The following is a 14,131-nucleotide window of genomic DNA, read 5'->3' as shown; positions in this document are numbered from 1 at the left end:
GAATAAAAGGTCACTGATTAATCAGTTAGGATGTGTTTATAATATGATATTAACTCATTTTAAACTAACATTAACTAACTGCATTGACTAATTTTAAAATCAAAGAATGTATATTTAAGGGTTATGGTTTGACGAATATAAAAGTTTAGTTCATCCATGCAGAAACTCATGGCAACCAAAATAAAAACAATAAAAATACACTTACAGCCCGAAACCTTCAGATTACTGTTTAACATTTTAAAAGTTCTTGGTAAAATACCATAAAAATAGTATTTGATTTCGAGTGAACCTGTTACCATCCATCAAACATCCGTGAAAGAGATTCATATGGAGAAGGCAATGTCTGTGTTTGGGTGGAGCCACAAATCTCCATGTCTTTCCATGTGGAACCCTGTAGAGATGACATCCTTGATGCTTCTGTGTGCCCTGATGCCGGGGCAATAGGTGATGATTTCCTGCTGCAGGTTGACAGTGCTAAACCGCACTGAATCATTTGCTATCTTCAGCAGCAAATGATTCAGTCATGGAGTGGCCAGCTTGACCACTGAGCCTGAATCCTATCGAGCGTGTTTGAAATGAATTCGGAAGACATATAACTGCTCTCATTCCGTCTCTTCAAGCGTCTGCCATGCTTGCAAGAGCAGTGGCTCTCACTTCCTACAGAACTGATAGACTACATAACTGACAGCATCACATATCACTGTATTGCTTCTAGGGAAGACCATTCTCCATGTTGAAGGAAATTTTTGTATACCAAACTAACATTTCCCATTTGTTCATTTTATACATATGCTAATTTCTATGACATCATAATAGTCTTAATTTCTTCTAATGTTATTTTATACCTTACTAATGTGTTTTCCACTGTGGGCCAGTTTCGTTAAAATCTACATTAATTCTTCATTAAATTCTCAAAATGTGACTTTTTGAGTAATCGTCATTTTTGAGATTATTCCTTAATTAACGATAACAAATGTGTATTGTTATCATTAATTAAAGAAAAATCACACACATATATATCAGACATGGCCAAACTGCTGCTTGCGACCTTGTGGCTCTTTAGCCCATTAAATGCCACTTGCTATCGACAAACAGTAGCTTAACTTTGGATATACAGTTGCATTTTGAAATAGAAAGCATGCTATGATGTATTTCTTTACCGATTACTAATTTGATTTTTTAAATTTTATTACACATGTATCAATTTATTCGATTTCAAAATGTCCTCTGCAAGTTTATCGTCAGAATAACTAACAGATTTGCAAATAGCTCCATTTCTGTCAACTGCTATCACAGCCATGCATTTTTAGAGCGGATAATGACCATTGTGATAGCATAAAATATACATTAGGAGGGCAGTTTAAAAGTAATGCTCCCTAATATTTTTTCTCAGGTTAATATTATTTCAGGCAGTTCCTGCTTACGTTCTTTTTGTGCAAACCCCTTGCTTCACAATGACAGTCTTGGTCCATTGTCTTGGAAGATTTTCTATTTCTCCCAGAATACTAGTTTTATTCAGTCTTTGAATAGCTTGGTAAATATTGAAAAAAAAAAGTTCTTTCAGGGAGGGACACTGTTCACATAAGGACAGTTTTAATTTGGGGAAGAATTTGAAATGTGGGAATTTTATAGTTAACCATTTTACAGGCATCCTTTGAACTTAATTCCTAATCCTTAAGCATTTTAGGTCATTTTTATGCAATGTTTTTCACATTTGTTTTGCAACCATTTACAGTAAATGCTGCAGTGACACTTTTTGCACATGAAACACATTTTTTCATATTTTGCATCTTTTGCAATAAAGCCTTGATAATCTTAAGCAAAGATATCCTTTATGTAACCAACAGTTGAGCATATTGAAATTTTGGGGGTGGCAGAGAGAAGGAACTCCACTGGATTAACAACGATTTCAGTCCTGGTCAAAATTTTTAATTCAGGTAAGTTATTAGCTGTAGAAATTTTTCATCTTTATCATCAATCAGATCTTCGTTTTAGTAATGCTGCATCAAGAAATGAGTCATCAAGTGCACGTAAACTGTTTTTTAATGTAGTCAGAATATACAGCTTCATTCAAAATACCGATGGTAATAAATGCGCTTTGTCTCGTTATTTTTTCTTGCATGTTGCTTAACGAACTTATTCTTGTTTCTAGCCCTTCACAAATATCGCAATAGATTGGAACCGGTGCTAAGATGTCTGTCGCCGGGTGCTTCTAAAACTTTTCATCTTTTAATTCTGCTGAATAGTGTAGCTGAACAGGTTGTCTGTGTTCTAGTTCCTGCACTACAGTTCTTTAATCATTTGATATTTTTTATATTCTTAAACTTCGATCATCTTGTATCTTTGACCTGTCCTTCACAAAAACTTAAGAGCCCAAAGGAATGCTGTACTTCTCTCCACTCCCTGATCAGTAAAATTTCACGTAATGTACGGTAAAATTCTGCTGGATTTTAACCCCATAAACATTTCGTTTTGAACTATGATCTTTTATTTTCTGAACTGCCCCGTATGCATACAGATTCCATTTGAAATAAGTTTCACTTTAAACTGCCGTTTTCTAGAGAATTTAAGTAGATACCTTTACTTTTGCCTCAGAACTTTAGTTTCAAATAACACAAATTTATGCAACCTCTTTCGCCTTTGAGAGATTAATATAGAATTTTCTATGAGAAATGCACAGAGCATTTATCAAAACTGAATGGAAGATTTGATGGTACTGTCGTCAAATCTGGAATCCCAAACCATCAAAACTGGAACCTACATCTAGCTAATCTACCATCAAACATACTTTCGCTGTAAAATATAGCCAATGTATGAAAGCTACATAAGAGAAAATGAGCATGCAAATGAAAAAAAAATAAAAAAATAGCGCGTTTTCTGTAGAAATATCAGAGCTCTTCATTCTTCAACTAGTATGTAGCATGTTTGAAAAGGAAGATTATCTTATGCCTACTTCTCAACAGGACTTGATAACAATTAAAGCAGTGGTAAGAAATGCACAGAGCGTTTACCAAAACTGAATGGAAGATTTGATGGCACTGTCGTCAAATCTGGAATCCAAAACCATCAAAACTGGAACCTACATCTAGCTAATCTACCATCAAACATGCTTTCGCTGTAAAATATAGCCAATTTATGAAAGCTACATAAGAGAAAATGAGCATGCAAATGAAAAAAAAATTGCGTGTTTTCTGTAGAAATATCAGAACTTTTCATTCTTCAACTAGTATGTAGAACGTTTGAAAAGGAAGATTATCTTATGCCTACTTCTCAACAGGACTTAATAACAATTAAAGCAGTGGTAAGGCGAGGAAGTCTGCTCAATTGATCAAGCTCTGTTATCGCTTGCAGGGAGTTCTGTGTTTAGTAACATGTTACCTAATTATTCTGCATTTATTTTCATTTCTAGTTTCGTCGGTTCCCGCCAGTATCCACATTAGTTTATGTATTAAACACGGAGATCTTGACAGAAATCTTTTAGCATCTATAGCTAACATCTCACTGTTACTTCTCTTAGCAACTGTGTTACTTATTTTATCTCTAGTTTGTTAGCTGTAAATGTTGGTGAAAGTTTGAGGGCCTGAATCCAAATTTGTAGGCTCACTTTATCTTGTAAATTAATATCGTAATTTTATTAGAGCTGTAGTTTCTGATGTAAAAGCTATATAACAGTTAGTGTGACAATTAGAAAAGAAGGTTTATTCTAAACTACTGAAATGAAGTTATTTTACTTAGAACTTTAAGAAACGATAAGCCATATGACTAGAATAAGATGGATCCGTACACTTCTGTGGCAAGAACTCGGGATCTAAACGATCATGTAGGCATTTTCCATACTAAAACTTTCAAATTGAACATTTATGCATGCCTGTAGAAATTTGGAGAGCTGAACTTCCATTTTACATCTGTATTCGTAAAATAAATTCATTGCAATAGTCATAAGTATCATTTCTTTCTGTACCATTGATTTTGATTTTGCTGCGTTTGAAAACCAGCTCAAAATTCAACAGCCATTGCTGAAGCTGATATAAAGATGGAATATGTGACTGAAGCAACATTTATAAATCACGACAGAAGTTGCTAGATTTATTAGTTATCTATGTCCAAAATTATCGGGACAGTTCCAGAGATAATTTCGAAAATCCTCAATGATGCGCAGCGTATTAATTACGTAAAAATTCTGCCAAATTTCGTTGGAAATTATACTGAAACAGTGCTGCGCTGAGGGGACTTCAGAGTAAAAATGATGATTCCGATAATATTGAAATTGCAGTCATCTTCATTTTTAGTGAATTCTGTTATATTGGGCTTCAATAAAACTGGTCATTCCAAAGTTTTGATTTCAAACGATTAACAATTTTTTTAGATTTGGGTTCGAAAGATTCGATCGAGATTTATAATTTAAACACTTTCTTTGAAAATTGTACATTTTCTCATCTAATGAATGAATTCAATTATTTAAAGTTAGATATGATCCCAGTATGTTAGCCCTCATGTTAATTGTGTGGAAAAATAAGCCTAGAAAGTAATAGCTTATTCTAAAATAATTTCTATTTCTCGAATAGCAGTTTCTCTGCTGTCCTGTGTCACTTATTTTATGGTTTCTAAAACAATATGTAGGACTAATTCAGAAGACAAACAACAAAATTCAGCGTTATATTTACAAAATTTTCACAGGACTAGTTTCAATGGTTTTACCGAACCTAGTCCTGTGAAAATTTTGTAAATATAACGCTGATTTTTGTTGTTTGTCTTCTGAATTAGTATTTATTCGGCGTGTTATTGTGTCTTAATCAATATGTAGGAGTTAAAAATTTAAGGAAAATTATTCAATTTGCTTTTTAAAACGAGTGATTTATTCATTCAAATGAAAAACCTTTTAGAATATGCATTTCTAAAGACCAGTACGTATTTTTTCGACTTCAGCTCACTTCTAATAAAAACAAACAACAATTATGGACGAAGAGGAATAAAGGAAACCAAAAGAAAATGCTTGTTTTTTACCTAAAAGAAGAATGCTTAATTGCATTGTACAGTAGTCTCAAATTTATAAATTTCTGGTTTATAATTTATTGTTTCTGAACACAAAGTAGGAGAAATATAGCTTCGCATTTTTCTCCAGGCATAATGATTGCATAAAAATGCAAAGTTCTCATTAATTAACTTCAAATGTTCATTATTTTTTTATATAAATATGAATTTGCGGCTCTTGGGATATACAGCTACGGCTCTGGAACATTTTTGAAATCTATCATGCGGCTCTTATCGTCATGAAGTTTGGCCAGCCCTGATACAGATGGAGGACAAAATAATACGAACACCTGTGAAATAATGGAAAATCTTTATTAATAGAGGGTTGGACCACCCTTTGACTGAAGAACAGATTGAATGCGACGTGGGATAGATGCATAAAGGTCATGGACAATATTTAAAGGAATATTCAGCCATTCCTCCTGCAGAGCGGTCTCTAATTCCGAAAGTCGGGATGGAGGTGGAAATAGGGAACGAAGTTTGGACTCCAAATATGCCCATAAATGTTCAATAATATTCAAGTCCGGAGTCTGAGGGGGAGCAAGCGAAATGTTCCATTGCATCGTCATGCTCTTCGAACCATTCTTGAATACACCTAGCAGTTTTCGTCTTGAAAAAGCGGTCGCTCCCCAGGGAATACAGTCTCGACAAAATGCCCTAGAATGCTTAGATAGTGATCCTCCCATGCAGAATAACAAGTGGCCCAAGATTTCGCACCCCATACTATAATGGCAGCATCCCCATGCTTCACAGACAAGAGGCAGTCAGGATGAAACGCTTCTTTGGGCGTTCTCCAGACATAAATTCTTCCGGTCGTCTGAAATAGAGTGAATGACGATTCATCTGAACAAATTACCTGTTGCCACTGCTGTGGGGGGTGGCCCAGCCTTTGTAATCTTTGCACCATTGGCGTCGCTTGAAAGCATTAGTTGCTGTCACCAAGGGTTTACGAATTGCCACTCTGCCATAAATGTTCGCAGCATGAAATCCCCTTTTGACAGTTTTTGTTGAAACGGGGTCCTGGAGATGTCTTTTCATTTCGGATGTTATCTCGGATAACGATTGCTTGTGCTTTCGGGCTACTATGCGCTTCAAGATCCGTCTATCCCTATCAGCCAGCTTTGACTTTCGGCCACTGTTGTGCTTTGAAGACGTCGTCTTACCCTCTTTCGTGTTCGCTGTCATAACAGCTGATACCCTATTCCTTGCACTCCTCACAAGGTTTGCTGATTCCGTAACCTATACTCCACTTAAACGCGCTCCAATTATCATTCCTCTTTGGAACTCTGACAAGTCTGACATTTCCACTTCTCACAGGCAGTTCGATCGAAACATGCAACGCAGGTGACTGCTGTTGAGAGACTGAGACTGATACCTTCCTCTTCACGCTCGACCCACCATTTTACCCTCGGCCCACAAGTGGCCGAGCGGTAAAATTGCTGAACACTGGTAGTTCGGTCCGAGGTTCGAATCCCGCGAACGGACTGGCAGCATGGGCATTTTCGTGGTTTTCCCCATGTGTAACGAGTATACGAACCAGTCTCCCTTAAAAAGTCCTCCATGAAGGCATCCCTCCCCTTAGGCAGATAGCCCTAGCGTACTTTGCCGTATTGTCAAAACACACCACCTCTTCACGCTCACTAGATGGCAGACTTCTGTTGCAGGTGGCCCGGCTGTACTCCAGGTGTGAAATACGTCATACTTTTTTACAGGTGTTCCCATTATTTTGTCTTCCATCTGTATATATATTATACACCCTGGTCATCAAAATTAAAGGATAATGAGGAAAAATATGCTCACCAAAAATTAATGTTTCAACCAATGCCCAATGCTGTAATTATTTATGTTTATTAAATATAACTGAAAACAAAACTGCACTTCCGAGCATACGTTAGCTCCGGGAATAAACAATTTCAGTGACTGACAATGTGATGCGCAATGGAAGCCTGTTGGAATTCCGGTCTGTAGTGTTGTTTAATGTGAATGTGGTTTCTGAGAGTAATCAGTGTTCAGTAGTTATGGCTCAAAGGAATTTAAGTGAAGGTCGAAACTGGTGAATAATTGGTAAAATCGAGGGAATTCAAACACAAATGGAGGTCGCCCAAGGTTTGAACATCCCTCAAAGTATCATATCAAGAGTTTGGAGCTGCTTTTCAAGCCCTGGATCAGTTGATAGCCTAGTCAAGAGCGACCAAGAGCAATAACTGCAACAAATGACCGTTTTCTGTCGTTGTCAGCTCGAAGAGCCGCGAAGCAACTTATAGGATATTTAGTTTTAGATCTTCAGGTTGTCACAATAATAAGCCGTTCTGCTGCTGCACGAAGACTTAACGAAGTTGGACTGTATAAAAGAAAATCAATGGTTTGTGGCCAACTCACTCCAGCTTGCAGATGGCCCTTTCAAACTGGTGTCGTCTTCATGTTCAACGGAGCCAAGACGATTGCTTTTTTACTGCATTAATCTGTTCTTCACTTGTGTTCTTGGAATTTGTTCTTACGCTTATTTTGTACCCTTAGAGTTGGTCAAGAAGGTGACTGTGTGTGTGGTCAAGAAGTTAAGGAACGCCTATTAAATATTTTTACACTTTCAGGTCTAATTTCAATTCTTAATGTTCTGAATTTACAATACAGCACTTCCGTTGATGACTGTTATAATACCATCGTGAATGCTTAAACTAATTTCGATCTTTTATTAGTATACTACAGTATCAGATTCCAATTCTATTGGAGCTCAGATGCTTGTTTATATAAACATCCAATAAATAATATGCATGGTATATCATAGGTGGTAAGCCTAACAAAAATTCAGGATAACTTTCCGTGATTTATACTACTGTATTAAATCGTTTGACGGTCCTTCTGATTATCTAGTAGAATCTTTTTTAAAGGACCTAGAATTATTATTTTAGTTGAATAGAATTGTGAATGATATTCACAAGATTATATTTAACAAAACAAAAACAAAAACAAAATTATCGGGCTATGCTAAAACTTTTGAAATAATTTATAGAGTGTCAAAATTTATTGGAAGAGCAGATTTGCATAAAACGATGTTTAAAAGGAAAGCCAAGCGAAACCTTATTCGACAATTTTATTGCTATGAGAGAAATTGGTTCCCGAGGTAAAATCGAGTTGTCTTCGATTTTTGATTATGTTATGAATGATATCCCAGACAACCGTAACACAGTTTTATCATAATGTTGTAAAATTAAGTGAATTCAAAGTTAAAGACGATTATCCATATCTGAACAACGAATTTGTAGAAGCTCAAATCCAGCAGTGGCTGAAAAGTGGAATAATCAAACCTAGTTGTTCTGATTTTGCCACCTTTATTGTCTTCCCCCAAAACAAAATGTACCTTATCGCCTATGTGTAGATTGCCGACGTCTTAAATACTGAAAGGCAAATTTCCTCTACCTCTCATAGAACAAATTCTTGATAATTTACAAGCTTCCAAGATCCTCATATCTCTGGAGTTTAAAAACGGCTTTTTTCGTGTTCCAATGGATCCCCGCCAAGCACCAAATACATTTAATTTGTTAGTCGCGAAGGTCAGTACGAATTCCTTAAAGTTCCCTTTGAACTGTGCATCTGTAGTAGCTTTTCTCAAAGATTTATGAACACCATTAGTGATCAAACTGTTATAATTTATGTGAATGATATAATCATTCCATCTAAGAACGAAGACGAATTCAGAAATTATGAGAGTCCTTTAAGTTGCCTCGGGCAATGGTCTAGAAATAAACTTTCAGAAGTGCAACTTTCTGCAGGAAAAAATTGAGAATTCCTAGGCTATATTATCGAAAATAGCACCATTAGACCTTCGCCATTCACAACACGGACTGTACAGTCATTTCCTGAGGAAAAAAAAAAAAAAAAAAACAGCTTAAAAGGTTTAAAGTTTTTGTGGATTAACTGGGTTCTTTCCAGAATTATGCCACACTCGCAAAACAACATCTCAGTGACTTATTACGAGATTGAACTCATTTTGAGTTTGGTCCTGCTCAATAGCATGCTTACTTAAATCCGAAACAGTCACTTTCCAGTGATCCTGTTCTACACCTTTACCAAAAAAATTACCTCTTCAACTTCATTGCGAACGGTTATGGATCTATTCTCTTGCAGGAAAGTATTGATTGTTCTTTTTAGCCAATTTACTATATGAGCAAGAAAACTGCCACACAAGAAGAGAAATACTGCAGCTATGAATTATAAATCCTAGCCATCACTGAATCTCTTAAAAAATTTAGACGTTTTTTAGCTGGAACAAAATTTGACATTTTTGCAGATTGTTCTGCTTTAAAAAAAAATTAAAAAAAAAAAAAGTCTTAAAAGTGTATAACACCTAAAATTGCTCGATGAGCTTTTTACCTTGAAGATTTTGATTATTCGATAAAACACCCTGTATATCTAATGAAACATGTACATGCTTTAAGTCGTTTCCCGACTTAAAGCATGTACATGTTTAATTGCCGCCAATAGTGCCGCTCAAAAGATTATTGACGTACAATCAACTGATGACTTCATTACCGGGATCAAGCAAACCTTTAGGTGAAAAAAAAATTAAATGACTACTCCTTAAAAAACGGCATTATGTATAAAATAGTTAAAGACCAAGAACTGTTAGTTGTAACCCATGCCGTGCAAAAAAGAAATATTGCATAATGTTCACTCTAATGGTAATTTCTCTGCTCTTAAAACGCAATGCATTGGCGATATACAACTAGCATATGGACTTTCTGGGACCAGTGCCATCAACAAACAAGAACTACAAATATCTTTTTCGCGTTGTTGATGCAATCACAATTTCTTTGGCGTTATCCTGCTAAATCGACAACCGTCAGGATGCTCTTGACGAACTGAAATTACAGCAAATAACTTTTAGTAATTCCCGAAGCATTATCTCAAATAAAAGAGCAGTTCTTACTTCATCTGAATTTCAAACTTTTTCTCATGACGAGAATATTGAACGTATGACAATACCTATGGGCATTCCACGTGTAAATGGGCAGACTGAACGGTATTTTGATTCCCGTTTTAACCAAGTTACCCTTACAAGATCCCGAAAAATGGTTTAAACATGTTGCTTCTATGCAAAGAATCATTAATAGCACTATACTATATTTCACACCATCAGCTTCTCATCCCTTGAGCTACTTTTTGGCATCAAGATGAGCAATAATGAAGGTGTCAAAATTAAGCAAATACTTGAGGAGGAGGATAAGCAAATACTTGAGGAGGAGTCTTAATCCACCTTACAAGAAAACGCAAGATTTTCAAAATTCAAGAAGGAAACAGACGTCACTATGTAGGGTCGTTCTCTGTTTTTCCACATAAACAAAATTAAATCCTACAGTGAACCTGGCGAATTCTCGCACAAGCGCGAATAAATACCAGCACAGAAGAAGGGTGAAAGTAAACCTTTATTAAATTCAACTAGTTAACAGAAAGGCGCGATCTTCGTGCGTTACAATGGCACCGTCAACTTGCGGTGAAACTCAAAACGTAGAATATAGTTCAAGTCAAAAATCTAAAATATGTAGTGCTAAATAGCACGTAAGTTACGCCTGAGAGGTTGACTCACAAAAACCTAACAGGCGTGATGATAATTCGAAATGGCCAAGAGGCTTACTAGCGTAATAGGGAAACAACAACGAAACGTGCGCTGGCTAGCAAAAATACGCTCTGAATAAACTCAGAGATTCATCCGTTTAAATCCGCACTTCATTTAACTTTAAATTTACATCCAGGCGAGAAAATGTGAGGGAAAGTTGAGAAGTTCAGTAAAGGTCTCAAACTTAAAATAAATTTGTTATGCAAAATAAGGGAAACCCTACAACTATAATAAGCCCCATAAATGACCAACCTTAGACAAAATTAGTGATCAAGTAGCACTTTAACGTACTCAATTTTGAACTGGAATGAAGCTCAGTTCCAAATTTTTACGACCCTACAAAGTACAGGTGTTAAGCTACATGACCGCTATGAAGTCAAGAAAGTCGGAATACATGAACTCCCTAATAAAACTTCAACTGCTTCTATGATGAAACCATGGCCTTCTTTGTAGTGAAATTTTTATTTAGAATTGATATGACACACAAATGGACATCTAGTATTTACTACCTCTATTTTTCAACTCCAGATTTTTTCTTTTGTATGATTTTTCATTCTTTGTTAATATTAATTTTTTTTCTATTCATTAATTTCTTTTAATTAGTTGACAAGATTTTTCTTCTCCTCTACACATTTAATTTATTTACTAAAGTAATATTGATTGTATTATAAAGTTAGTAGAATGTATCTGAGTGAAGTAACCCAGAAGTATGAGATTTAATCCCGAAAATAATATTTTTAAAGGAACTTGAATTTAAATGCAAACTTTTAGTATGAAAATTAATAAACCAAATAATTATCGTCATTGATCCGAAATTGGTTGTCTTTTCAAGGGGAACAAACCAACCCCGTTCAATAAACAATAATTAATAATATGCGAAGGTGTTTCGTCTTTTACTCAAGTAAGAATCACGATACCAAACTGGCAATTTTAGTTAAGGCCAAAGTTGTAAGTCGAGTTTTAATTCAATAATGAGATTAAAGTGAGATGAGTCAAAGTGAAGTACTATAAAGAATTCATTTTGAATGTAGCAGTTCCTTTAAATTAATGGATTTTTTAGAAATCTGGAGATTATATAGCCAAATTAAATAGGAGTAAAAATTTCTCTGCTGGATAAAGTAGAGGTAAATTTTTTTTTATCATATACTTGAGTAAAGTGTCCCCCGACACCCTAGCTTTCATGTATGTTAATTCATAAAAATAACACAAGCTATTTTTATGAACATAAATAGAATTGAATCTTTGTTATATTTATGAAATAGAACTCAAAGTAATCGTTATAAACATGATAAACATAATAAACAATGCAATCTTTGCAAAATTAATGGAATATGTAGCAAAATCAATGAAATTGTTCACTTGGATAAAAAACGGAGTATTTTTTTTTAAATTCGTAATCAAAGGGTTAAGATGTTTAAACAATTAAGACGGTCTGGAGAAAAGACGATCCTTTTTTTCCCCTTCCTCTAAACGATCCAGCGACGCACAAAAGAACATTTTTTTTTTTTTTTTTTTTTTTTTTTTTTTTTTTAAGTTGAGCTATTTCAGATTTTGCGGTATTTCCTCCGTCACCAGGATGATCTGTCGTATCAGGATGCTTGACTGTGAGTATCAGGAGTGCGGCAAAACAACACAACTGATAGCGGTCGCAGGCAGGAAATGAAAGAAATGTGCACGCTTCGACTACGACTAAGACGTAAGGACGATGGCGCGAATATGTAACATCTCAATCATCACTTTTTTTCATCTGTAAGCAATCATTTTTATGTTGCTCCACTAATAGCTAAATTAAATAATTTAGTCATCTAGATATGTTTAATTTGTCTAATCCCCTAGATGCCGAGCTTACATGTATATATGTATATGCAAAATACATTAAAATATTACGTTTAAAAGCCTTCCTATATTCATAACAAAGCAAACCGTTTACAAAAAACAAAAGCTAGAAGCACAGTTACAGACTAAATGATAGGCGCAAAAAATGAAAAGGAAGAAGAAAATTTGCATCTTTCGCTGTCTCGTCATCCAGGAGGTCGTGCAACGAAAGACATAAATACATCACCCTGTTTCTTTGAACCAAAGACACAAAGTTTAATACCGTGTACTCGTGGTTTATTGATACACACAATCTAAAGGCTGAACTAATAGCTTTAATATACCTGCAATAACTGTCATGTCTGTATCACATTCTTTCAACAATTTCTTCTTATCCGTCAGGTGGAATCCTACACCAAGACTTTCTGCATTATTTAAGGCAACAAGACGCTTTTACCAAACATTTCTATCCACATTTTCATACGTTTTTGTCAATCCATTATTTTTCGTCAACATGAATGAAAATACTATTTGGGAAGTTATTTTAATTTTATACTGTCCGCTGAGCAAGAAAGCATTACGGTGAGGTGAAATTTTTCGTGACCTGTTGTTTTTATGTTGACCGATTTTATTCCTTTCATATGAATTGTTTTATTTCATATGATATCAAACATGATTGGAGTTTTATCCATATTTCCGATATGTGAAAGTAAATAATTTTTTTGCCTTCGCAGGGCAATTACATAATTCTGGAAATTTATTAGTTTGTTGTCCAAACTTTTCGGAAGAAAACTTTTTTTCTAAACTAAATTAAACTAAATTATTTCCAACCTTAAATCGATTACACCAACTCAAAATTGCTTTATAGTCTTCACTTTCATTTGCATCCCTTTTTACCCACTTTAAGGCAAATAAGTATAAGCTGTTTCTTGTTACAATTAACCCATCATGGTGATTTTCTAGGACCCAGTTCATAATACTATTCTTCTTCTTAAGCCATTTCGTTACTCTTTTACGTAAAGCACATTTATTTTCTGGCATATTAATTATTGTGATTTCACTTTTCTTCCATTCACATATGGAGCTTTCACCAACAGCAAACATACTTGTTGCAGCGCGATTTCCATTTTCTTTCGCAAACTGAATGATTTTGCATTTGAAACCAGCATTGTGTTTGCTTCGTTGAAGGAGCCATACTTACTACTGAAAAGAACAGTAAATCAAATGTGTTTCAATTAAGGCAAAAGCGATTTACTGAAGCCTTCAATGTTCATTTCAAAATCACAGCTTCAAATGACTACAGAAAGAAAAAAATATCTGACTCCTAATTCTGTGAATTCATTTGGGTCGGAAGTGCATTCTTCTCCTAAATCTTGTCCCTTCTTTTAAGGAGAATCTAGATTAACATTTTTCTGCATACCTGCATTGAATGCAACCCATCCTGTTTATAGAATTATGTACTTCCTTAATCATTTCCCCACATACATATTTTCTCCCTTATCACTTGTCAGTTCTGTATACCACTGTCTGATAGCCTGGGAAAAATCTTCAAAATAAATGACTTCAAAAGGTAACAGCATTACAGATATGCATTTCAGGTTTATTTATAATGAAAAGGGGTGCACATTATGTGGGGAACATATCTAAAAATTTTAAAATGTGGTTTGAAAT

The sequence above is a fragment of the Stegodyphus dumicola genome, chromosome X1 (genome assembly GCF_044657685.1).
Source record: "Stegodyphus dumicola isolate Sdum_Otavi_A_Nest chromosome X1, ASM4465768v1".
NCBI classification, from domain to species: Eukaryota; Metazoa; Arthropoda; class Arachnida; order Araneae; family Eresidae; genus Stegodyphus; species Stegodyphus dumicola.
The sequence above is the reverse complement of the archived record's forward strand: the minus strand, read 5'-3'. Positions refer to the sequence as shown.